The sequence below is a fragment of the Acipenser ruthenus genome, chromosome 40 (assembly GCF_902713425.1).
Source record: "Acipenser ruthenus chromosome 40, fAciRut3.2 maternal haplotype, whole genome shotgun sequence".
In the NCBI taxonomy this organism is placed as follows: Eukaryota; Metazoa; Chordata; class Actinopteri; order Acipenseriformes; family Acipenseridae; genus Acipenser; species Acipenser ruthenus.
The window spans coordinates 10620093-10632603 of record NC_081228.1 but is presented as its reverse complement, the minus strand read 5'-3'; the positions used below and the strand labels follow the sequence as shown (position 1 = coordinate 10632603).

At 37.3% G+C, this 12511-nt stretch overlaps 1 long non-coding RNA gene across 1 annotated transcript; it reads right to left on the bottom strand.

Annotated features, from left to right (window-relative positions):
* Positions 1-1625: 1625 nt before the first annotated feature.
* Positions 1626-8420, bottom strand: LOC117417046 (uncharacterized). Its single transcript, XR_009311273.1, has 4 exons — positions 8315-8420; positions 5611-7029; positions 4745-4863; positions 1626-4285 (listed from the first exon to the last, which is right to left on the bottom strand). It is a non-coding gene; the product is annotated as an uncharacterized LOC117417046 (long non-coding RNA).
* Between the last annotated feature and the right edge of the window lie 4091 nt (positions 8421-12511).

Here is a 12511-nt window from a genome sequence, read left to right as displayed (position 1 = left end):
ATTATCATTACCGATTCACTAAAAGGTCCAGGCCTCTTAGGAAGGCAGTAATCGATTCAATGATTCAACTGAGTGGTGTGCATGGTAATTAGCAAAGGCCATAGTTAATTTATGCATTAATGTCTCTCAGTTTAAAAGTTTAGAATCCTGTTCTGTCTCAAAGGGCCAGAAAATGATGGGGCCAGGTAACCCACACAGACTCACCCAGACACACACACACACACACACACACACACACACACACACACACACACACACACAGAGGAACATAGAGCTGTAACTCAGAACTATAGCAGTGTAAAGTTAGGTAGTTTGAATGTTGATTACACCGTGTAACAAATTTTTTTTTGGTTCCTGGGTAGTAAGTGTTATTTCCTAATTGCTTATGCCTCAAAAGTATAGAAAATGGCTATTATTCCCCACAAACTTTGCTTTTGTGACCAGGACAGTGATATTTTGAAATTTACCTATTTCCAATGAGAAAACGGGCGAATTTGTGTCTTTTCGTTCACATAAAGTCAGAAAAAAACAACATATGAATCCAAATTATTTATACTAAAGTAATACAAAAATGACTACAAAAGATTTAGAAGTGAGTAGTTTTTCGAGATTTACGATTATACTGTAAATCACTTTCACGAATCAGCCCCCAAATGTAGTCTCCCTGACTTTATGTGAACGAAAAGACACAAATTCGCCCAATTTCTCATTGGAAATAGGTAAATTTCAAAATATCACTCCTGGTCACAAAAGCAAAGTTTGTGGGGAATAATAGCCATTTTCTATACTTTTGAGGCATAAGCAATTAGGAAATAACACTTACTACCCAGGAACAAAAATTGTGTTACATGGTGTTAGCTTTATACTGTACAGTTGAGTTCGTGCTGCCACCTGGCGGATTTGGAAGTGTACTGTGTCAAGCGAAACGGAACTGCTAATGAATTATTCAAATAATACTTTCAGGGCTGTATGTACTAATATTGGTTGCATGTTTGTAAATGCTTTGAATTCACAGCCTCTGTTCCTTTATAGAATTATTGCCTGCGATGTACTAAGCAGCTCTGGTTCATGAACAACTTTCATAATATCACCGCAAGGCTGCGAACGGCATAAATGACAGCTCATTATACAGGAGAGATCAGAGTTTGCATATCATTATAAATGGATTTGCAACACCGAAAGCCATGATTTAGAACTTCCTTCCGGCAACTGAACAGATAGAAGCAGGAGGTGGCAGATCAAGCTGTGCATCTGCAGACCATTGATGCACAAAAAACAAAGGAAAACAAAACTCTACAAAGATGAAATTAAAAAATAAAATCAGGAAATATTACTTAACACTTCACATGGACAAAAATCAAAAGAAACATGGAAAGAAATCATTAACAAAATGAATCCACTGGGACACTGTAAGCAACAGACACCTGAGGTTGTATTTAGGCACACAGTTCATCCCTATTGGAAATATTCATGTTTTAATTCTTATTTTTAATGCGATTTTTATGTAATATAGAATTACTTCAGTATTACAATTGAAACCAAATGACAACACATTAGTAAAACAATATTCTTAGCATGCTAATGCATTTTAAATATGTTAAATCATGTATATAACATATTCTAAATATACCTTAATCACAATTAAAATGCCAATTTATCACAATATGAATACATTTCTAAAGACATTGTAAATACAATGTTAATATGAGATAAACATATTAGCACCACATTCATACTGGTATTAAATCAGCCTGTAAATGTATTTGTATGGCAGTGTAATCACAATAATAATATATCTATAACAAAAATTGTCAATGTAAAAAAAAAGAAGATAGAAAAACACAACAGCCGTTTAAAGGGGTGATATCAAACACAAAAGCCCAAGTTAGGAGAAGCAATTGGGGCAACCTGGTCAAGCATCAAGCAAATAGGCACAATTGGAAAGGTGCTGGGGCCCAACATTCACACAATTGTTGCTTCTAACTTGGCTTCTTTTTTTCATTGCTCCACTTTAGAAGAGAAATCATATGGATCATTTCACTGGATATTAATGAAACATTGTAGTAAAATAGTTTTAATGCTTACAAACCAGGTGAAACACTGGATAATGGAAAAAGCTACAAAAGCTTAGCATTGTATAATGCATTATTAATTTGTATGTATATACTGCACTAATTACAATTTATTAGATTATTGTTTTCCTTCCATTACAATTTTGAGACTTTATAAACATTTTGTTATGGTTATGTTATTGTAAGTATACATCTCTGGTCTACCAACTATTTCTGTGACTCGCCTTCTATACACATCTTTTGTTTCCTTTTCTGTGAATCAGGAGCATGTGTCGATGCACATCTGTCATACTATGCAAGAGATTCATTCATGTTCCCTTTTTTTCTGTGTATCATAATTAGATTTTTAAAATCATTAATTATAATAAAAAAAAAATTTGTGTGTAACTGAAGTTGAGAAAGAGACTTATCAAAATTAAGCTGATGTTGTTTGCGACCGTAATTTGATATTTATATTATAAATAAACATTACTTTTTAACATATAAATAATTTTTTGCAGGCTTTCTGATCTGTTTGTTATAAAATGGTAATTTTAAATTGACACGTCTTTTCACCCTTATTATTCATTTCAAAATTAATATTTTATTGTTAAAATAAAGTAGTTAAACATACAACATTACACAAAGTGTCATAACACAACTTTGGCCCACCTGCTAATAGCTACAAACCTTTACGCAGTGACCGTTTTGTTTTTTGTCAGATGACTCCTCTACTCCTAAGAACAAACGCCATCATATACAGGTTTGTAGTTTGCTATTAGTGTGTGGGTCAAAGTTTTGTTTTAATGTGGCCCAAAGATACAAAGTAACAATCCTTATAGCTTAACAAACTGAATCACTTCAGGAAACAACAGAGCCAAGTAAAATCAGTTAATGTAATGGAAGAGAAGTTGTTAAGCCATCCAAGGTGGGTATTGAGGAGACACCGGAAGGTGGTGAAACACGGCATTGTCCTGATGCTTATGGGCAGCTGATACCATAAATGAGGGACAAGAGATGAGAAGGAGTGAGCCCGGGCCATAGAACATTTCATGTGTTTGCCCATAGAGCGTTCAGCATGATGGACAGGTCATGCCTTCCATGACTTGTTGATTTTGCTGAGCATACCATGGGCAATGCATGTAATGTCGATGAACACTTTTTATGGTATAGTGATAAAAAATCGTCACAATGAATTACTGTCAATAGTAATGCCACTGTAAACATAACATTTACTCACATAAGTATGTGTAAACTTAATGCAAACAGTTTACAAAATGGTTTACCATGACATTGTAAACCCCTGCAAACCTAAGGTTTACAAATGGTTTACAAATGTAGTAAGTTTGTAAACCATTATTTTCGTGCAGTGCCACTGCGCTCTTACTTCACCCATGTTTTGACAAGGCTTTCCAGCACACACTGCTTAACTGGTACAGGAGGTGGGTCCACTTCAGACAACATAGGTAGTCACCACCACTGGGCAGGTCCGTGGGTTGCTGAGGATTCAAAAGTTCTCTGAAAACAGCCTAATATATGCCTCAGAAGAGTGGTTCTCAATCCTGGTCCCAGGGAACCCCTTTGTCCACGTGACAGGGCGAGGAGCCCTGCCCATGGAAAGTGGCAGGGCAAAGCCCTTCCATAAATGTATTTGTTTAGTTTAGTTTTGTTATTTAAAATCAAATGTATTTGTTTATTTTTAGAAGGGGATAGCCCTTCACCCCTGCATTATGATTTGTGTTTTATGATTTATGTGTAAATATGACGGCATGGCCATGTTATTATTTATTTAAATATATAGGGTGGCGAGACGCCATGTGTTTTGTTCTCTCGCTTGAATTCTAGCCTATGCTTCTAATATACTTAGTAGGAAAGAAAGGAAAGAGGTCTGAATAGTACAGAAATGTAAACCCAAACTCAAAGTGACATTTGAATCTACATTTTCTTGATAAAAGCATTGGTTTCATTTCAAATATGTATCTTTATATGATTTGTTTTTCCTTTTTTGGCTTGTTTGCACATCTAAATAGAGAGAGAGAAATGGAAACAGACCCACATTGGTTTAGATATTGATTGACACTGCATTGGTTTCACAAATTCTTCCGTGTTTTTGCACTGTGCACGCTAGATCAGACCAAGATTTAGAGGAAACGTCCAAGTCATGAAGAACAGCACAATCCTCCCCAGTTGGGTCTTCCCCAGTCCAGTCATCAGCCACTCCTGTGTACCAGTATCTGAAAGAGATGAGGATGCCATTTAGGATGACACCATGACATTAGAAGATGATAAGATTGAGAAATGGCTCGTGACTCTGGGGAGGCTTAAAAACCAAACCAAACCATAAGCAGCCTGTAGCTCTTACTTCATTAACACAGAGACCGGCCTCACTGAAAGCCAATAGCGTTCTAAAGAGAGCACCCATACGTGACCAATGGGGCAAGTCCGGTCAAGTAAATAACAGCCTTAGAGTGGTACTGGCTAGCCTCTAAAGAGGTTATACTTGTGTCCTATAGCCAATATAAATGCAGTATACTTGATCGACAGAGGTGATTGGTAAAATCTTTTTCTTTTACAAAATTATGGGTAGGCTTAGCCTCCATAGCCTCTTATGACGAGCCGCCCCTGCTGAGATTGTTTTCTGATTAACCTTTTCAATCCTCAGCAGTGTTTTCCAAATGAGATTGAACTCTTACTTCACATTGTCATTGAGAGGAGTGCCGTCCACCCAGAGCCAGACTCCTTCCTTAACCAAGTCAGTCAGACCAATCCAGTAGAAATTCTTAGTAGCCTTGATTTTATTGTATAAGAAGTGCTGAACAAAAAACAAACATGACAAGTTTCAGCTGATTATATGAGAGCCTGTCTGTGGTGGTGGGGGGTTTATAAAGATCACAGTGTCTTGTGTTGATGATGTCAGTGTGTGACCTCAGAGTCCCTGTTTCTGGAGGACCCCCAGCCTGCCGTACTGGGTTTTTTTCCAACCACTGAGTTGCTCTCAGTTACCTAATTGAACTAATAACTTGCTTAATTTTACTTTTTAAATTGTGTAGCTTATGAAAAGTTGGAGAATTCAAGTTCTTTATAAAATTGTATACCTAACTTGAAATCTCCAACTGTTTAAAATAATTAAAAATGAGGCTGTGTGGTCCAGTGGTTAAAGAACAGGGCTTGTAACCAGAAGGTCCCCGGTTCAAATCCCACCTCAGCCACTGACTCATTGTGTGACCCTGAGCAAGTCACTTCACCTCCTTGTGCTCCGTCTTTTGGGTGAGACGTAATTGTAAGTGACTCTGCAGCTGATGCATAGTTCACACACCCTAGTCTTTGTAAGTCGCCTTGGATAAAGGCGTCTGCTAAATAAACAAATAATAAAAAGTTATTAGGCAAATTCGATTAAGTAATTGAGAGCAGCTCGGTTGGAACAAAAACTAGCAGGGTAGGTGTAACCCAGGACCAATTTTGATGTCACTTCTCTATTTCTTTTTACATTTCACTTTGAAAACTACTTCTGAGGTTTAGATACAAGCCAGTATTAAAGATGATGGCTGACATTTTATACCTGCTCTCTCTCTATAATCACCAGGTCTGCTCCCATTGACGTGCAGTTATCACGGCTGGAGATCCAGTTCATTTTATCAGTTGAGATGAAGTAGCACTTTCCATTGAACAGCTCCCAGTCCTGTTGGCAGAGTTTACAAACTCGCTCTGCAGAATGAGAGAGAGAAGCAGTGGGAAACTAGGGATCAGAAGAAACAGGGCAGCCCCTCCAACATAGCAAGACAGCATCTCCTCTCCTGTCCAATTAATGAATAGAGCAGGGTTTGCTTTTTTAATCAGATAGATAGTTATATTAGAGTTAGAGTTATATCTCTTATGTCCTTGTCATTTCAATATCTTATTGATGGTGGTAATAATAGCAATGGGTCAGTTTACATAAGTGCCTTTTTCTCACAAGTTTTTTATGAGATTTTTCCAGCCAATTATTATATTTATTTCTTAGCAGACACCCTTATCCAGGGCGACTTACAATTGTTACAACATATCACATTATACATTATTTCACATTATACAGATATTACATTATTTTTACATACAATTACCCATTTATACAGTTGGGTTTTTACTGGAGCAATCTAGGTAAAGTACCTTGCTCAAGGGTACAACAGCAGTGTCCCCCACTGGGGATTGAACCCACAACCCTCCGGTCAAGAGTCCAGAGCCCTAACCACTACTCCACACTGCTGCCCGCGCAATGCTGATTCTCGTGAGAAAAAGCACTCTAAACTGGTCCAATAAGATTGTACATAATTCACAACACCCATTGAAAAGACTTCTTTGAGAGGGCAGTATTTATTCAGGATTTCCGATTTCACAGGAGTTGATTCAGCAATGATGAATAATTTGTGGACAGCCTGGTATATTTCCCAGGGTCTTCTATAGTTCTAGAGTCTGAGAAAAGCAAACAAGCAAATAGTAAAAAAAAACAAAAGAAAACAACAATTGCAAATTATAGTTCAGTCAATTGCACTCAACCAGCATGTTCTGTACAAGTTTAAAGCTGGTAAATCGGATCTGAAACACAGTGATATTCGCTGCCTGCACCTCATAGACTGCTTACAAAACACTGGGATCTGAATGCTACTTTCACAAGTCCATTAATGATAATAAAAGCTTTTCATTCATAATGGTGTCCTATGATGTCATTGAAGATGTTTAAAACACTTTCATGGACGTCAAAATGTATTCAAGTGAGAAAAAAGCTGAACGTCACACTTTACTATTTAATTGAACAATTTAAACATTAACTTTAAATCAGTTGAAACCCTGCAGACAAACAGCAGTGTGTTGTACTCACAATAGACAGCCAGGGAGGTGATGGCAGCAGCCAGTAAGAGACAGCACAGGATTAGGAGGAGGAGCAGTGGAGGCTTTCTCCATGAAGAGGCCTTGCCAGCAGCACTCACAGGAGGGCGGGAGTCTGAGGAGAGAGAACACTCCCAGTAATGCCTCATGGAATTTAAATAGTTTGAGCACCTTCGTCCTTCATTTTGAACCAATAAAATGTTCAGAAAATGTTCCAGCTCCCATTCAATGGCCCATTTGTTGCATAAAATGATACTGATCATAGCAAGGCTTTTCTAGGGTAAGTAGAAGAGTCCTAAAGTCACAGAACTGATTTTCATGAAGTACAAAATACATACACAGTGGTACAAATCTGCTGACCAGCAAAGATACATCCTGTGTGAAAAGGGGAAGTGAAAACGAAAGTGAAAGTAACACATCTCAGCTGCATCTAAGAATGTATTACAGGGCTGGGTTTAGTATAAACAAGAGCAGTGAGAAGACATTTGAAGCAAAGGAACATTGTAGTAATAATTGGATTAGAATGGAGGCAAATAAGCAGATTAATTGGGCACTGTCCAAGATGATCTGGATGGATGGCTGGAGGTGCTTATGTTGAGCTACCCATATATAAAAAAATATATATTTTAGAATATATTATTAATGCAAATCCACAAAACCAACGAAATACATCCTATGTATATTTGACTTTTTCTTGTGTGTGTGTTCTGTGGAACACAGGCAATTGTTTAACCTGGAAAAAAGTACAGTACCTGACAGCTGATAAGTGTTTATCATAAACATGTGTAGAGGTAAAATTAAATAAAGCAAAAATTGTTATGAAAACTGTCCAAAATGTTTATTTGGGAGCTACGAATCACCCTGTTTAAAAGTCCGTAAGGAATGAATTATAAAACAAAATTTGAATAAACAAATCAAGTTTGCCATTCATAAAACCTTTCCCTGACTTACAGATGGTTTATTAGTTTACAACATTACCATGTTTCAAAGCTCTGAATGCTTATAGCAGGGGTCTCCAACCCTGTTCCTGGAGAGCCCATATCCAGTAACTTTCAGAAGTCACCCTAAATCACCCATTTCTAAAGACTGGGAACACATGGAAGCTATTGATCAATTTAGCAAATAACTTGTTCAGTTAAGGGCTGCTCACTGAGGGCTGAAGAGGACTGGTTGTTTATAAATACATGACTTTATTTAATACATCACCCACTTAATTGATCACAATTAAATTGTTCAATGTGTTTAGAAACCGATGATTTAACAGATATCTGTGCTACCTGCTGGATCAGGGCTTTTCAGGAAACAGGTTGCAGACCACTGGCTTAGGGAAAAGTAGAAGAAAAAAGACAGAGAAATGGGGGATTCCCTTGCTAGCATTGAGATTGTGTATTTTTACTTACCCTGCTGCTGTGCGGCTGTGCTCCTGCTTGGCGGCTGGTTGTTGTCCATGTTTTCAAATAAATGTTCTAATTCATAATCGCCCATCTTTAGCTTGTGCTGTCTGAGGAGATCCAGATATAAGACTGAGCTAAAGAGGAAGTTGTATCTCATGTATCAATGGTGCTGACTGTACATGGATGGACAGGGATTAGAGGAAATGGAGTTCCACTTCAGTCTTTGTGGTGCAGAACTGTGCGTAGCTGGCTTTCATTTCGGGAGAATCAATGAGTGAAGAGCAAGCAGATGAAACAGCAAGTTCAATTATTGTGCATCAATGAGCAAGTGATGATGCTAGTAACACCAACACCATTATTATTATTATTATTATTATTATTATTATTATTATTATTATTATTATTATTATTATTATTATTATTATTATTATCATGATATCAACCATGGGTTGCAGCTCTAAAGCCCCTGTCTGAGTCCCGCCCTCCTGTCACTTGGCTTCTGCAACCTCCCTCCTTGCCGGCCTCCCTGCATCCATCCTCCAGCTCATCCAGAACTCCACTGCTCACCTGGTGTTCTCACTTCCTCTTTTTTCCATGCAATCAGTTCAAGACACTTGTTTTTAATCTCACCTATCCAACTACCTCCACTTGTATCACTCTTTACAGCACCTCTCAATCTCTGTGCTCCTCCTCTACTCGCAGAGTAATGGTGTCAACCCTTTGTCCCCTCACCTCCAGAGGCCGCTATTCCCCCCACCCCCTAGCCCCTCAGTGGTGGAACGATCTCCCCACAGATATAAGAACATAAGAACATAAGAAAGTTTACAAACGAGAGGAGGCCATTCAGCCCATCTTGCTCGTTTGGTTGCTAGTAGCTTATTGATCCCAGAATCTCATCAAGCAGCTTCTTGAAGGATCCCAGGGTTTCAGCTTCAACAACATTACTGGGGAGATGGTTCCAGACCCTCACAATTCTCTGTGTAAAAAAGTGCCTCCTATTTTCTTTTCTGAAAGCCCCTTTATCTAATCTCCATTTGTGACCCCTGGTCCTTGTTTCTTTTTTCATGTCAAAAAGTCCCCTGGGTCGACATTGTCTATACCTTTTAGGATTTTGAATGTTTGAATCAGATCGCCGCGTTGTCTTCTTTGTTCAAGACTGAATAGATTCAATTCCTTTAGCCTGTCTGCGTACGACATGCCTTTTAAAACAGGGATAATTCTGGTTGCTCTTCTTTGGACTCTTTCTAGAGCAGCAATATCCTTTTTGTAACAAGGTGACCAGAACTGAACACAATATTCTAGGTGAGGTCTTACAATTGCATTGTAATGTTTTAACATTACTTCCCTTGATTTAAATTCAACACATCTCACAATATATCCAAGCATCTTGTTAGCCTTTTTTATAGCTTCCCCACATTGTCTAGATGAAGACATTTCTGAGTCAACATAAACTCCTAGGTCTTTTCATAGATTCCTTCTTCAATTTCATTATCTCCCATATGATATTTATAATGCACATTTTTATTGTCTGCATGCAATACTTTACACTTTTCTCTATTAAATTTCATTTGCCATGTGTCTGCCCAGTTCTGAATGTTGTCTAGATCATTTTGAATGATCTTTGCTGCTGCAACAGTGTTTGCCACTCCTCCTATTTTTGTGTCCTCTGCAAATTTAACAAGTTTCCTTACTATACCAGAATCTAAATCATTAATGTAGTTTAGGAATAGCAGAGGACCTAATACTGATCCCTGTGGTACACCACTGGTTACCTCGCTCCATTTTGAGGTTTCTCCCCTAATCAATACTTTCTGTTTTCTACATGTTAACCACTCCCTAATCCATGTGCATGCATTTCCTTGAATCCCTACTGCGTTTAGTTTGAGAATTAATCTTTTATGCAGGACTTTGTCAAAAGCTTTCTGGAAATCTAAATAAACCATGTCGTATGCTTTGCAATTATCCATTTTCAATGTTCCATCCTCAAAAAAGTCATGTAGATTAGTTAGACACGATCTCCCTTTCCTAAAACCATGCTGACTGTCTCCCAGGATATTGTTACCATATAGGTAATTTTCCATTTTGGATCTTATTATAGTTTCCATAAGTTTACATATAATAGAAGTAAGGCTTATTGGCCTGTAGTTACCTGGTTCAGTTTTGTCTCCCTTTTTGTGGATCGGTATTACGTTTGCTATTTTCCAGTCTGTCGGTACAACCCTTGTGTCAAGAGACTGTTGCATGATCTTGGTTAGCGGCTTGTAAATAACTTCTTTCATTTCTTTGAGTACTATTGGGAGGATCTCATCCGGCCCAGGGGATTTGTTTATTTTAAGAGCTCCTAGTCCCTTTAACACTTCTGCCTTTGTTATGCTAAAGTTATTTAAAATTGGATAGGAACAGGTCGACATGTGGGGCATGTTGTCCGTGTCCTCCTTTGTAAAAACCTGTGAAAAGTAATCTTTTATATGTTTGTTATTTTTTTTTCTTCATCTATGATTTTGCCATTTGTGTCTCTTAGACATTTAACCTCCTCTGTGAATGTTCTCTTGCTGTTATAATATTGGAAAAACATTTTGGAATTGGTTTTAGCCCCCTTAGCAATATTGATTTCTATCTCTCTCTTGGCCTTTTTAACTTCCTTTTTGACTTGCGTTTGCAGTTCCAAGTTCTCTTTATGTGTACTTTGTTTTTGGTCCCTTTTAAACGCTCTGTAAAGTGCCTTTTTTCAGCTGAATATTTTATTTTAAAATTGATCTATTAAACCATTTTGGCCATTTTGTTTTAGATTTAGATTTGTCTACTTTTGGGATGTAATTGTTTTGCACATCTAGTACTACATTTGTAAAAAACAGCCATCCTTTTTCTGTGGATGTTTTCTCTATTTTACTCCATTCTATTCTTTTAGTCTCTGTTTCATACCTTCATAGTTTGCTTTTCTAAAATTCTAACCTTTAGCTTTAGTCATTACTTTTTGGGTTTTAAAAAATATTTCAAATGAGACCATGTTGTGGTCTGAGTTTGCCAATGGCTCTCTGACCTCTGTTTTAGTTATTCTGTCTTCATTATTTGAAAAGACTAAATCAAGGCATGCCTCCTCTCTAGTCGGTGCCTTGACAAATTGTGTTAGGAAGCAGTCATTTGTCATTTCCACCATTTCAATTTCGTCCATCGTGCTCCCCGCCGGGTTTTCCCATTTTATATGGGAATGGGAACTCTTGGTAAGTACACATAATGCAGACTAAACAAATGGAGCTCATTAAGAGAATCAAGTATGTTGTGCTCTTCCATGAACATAAATAAACTGATGAAGTAGGACAAAAGTACTCTGTTAAGTTCAGACCACAGCCTTTCAATCCTTTGGTTGTGTACACTGCGACCGGTCATGAAGCTTCCGCGATTCAGGCCTCTTCTTTGTAACATATCGTGCCACCTCCACATTTTCCATGCCTTGGTCACCACGCACTCTTCATGGCATTCCAATACTGCGAACTCCATTGCAGAAAAGAGATAGGACACTAGATGCTCTATTGTTATCAAGGCATTGAAGATATATTATAGTTCGACTATAGCCATCCATACATCCATGAAATACCATCCTCCAGCTGATAAGCTTGTAGTTGCTATCTATGTGCCTGAAACAGGTCAGAAAAAAATAAAACAATCAACTCATCCTATAAAAACATTTATGTACCAACCAACCTGAACAACCTGGAGCAAATCTGCCAAGAAGAATGGGCCAAAATCACTCTGACACTGTGTGCAAAGCTGGTACATACTTACCCCAAAAGTGACTCTACCAAATATTAATGTGTGGGGGTTGAATACTTATGCAAGCAAGATATTTCAGTTTTTTTTATTTTTCTTAAAAGTATTTCCCAACATAAAACCAATGTCACCTTACAATAATTGATTTTGAGTTTCAGTGTTTTAAAATAAAATATCAAACAGAACGAAATTTCAATGTACCATTTGTAATTGAGTAATATGAGAGAATTGGTCAGGGGTCTGAATACTTTTGCAAGGCACTATATATATATATATATATATATATATATATATATATATATATATATATATATATATATATAATGTAATATCAATATTATTACTGTACATGTTTTTTAAAAGCCAAATTAAATCTTAATAGCACATATCATATGTCAATCAAATACTCTAATTGCCATCCATAATTATCAAAAA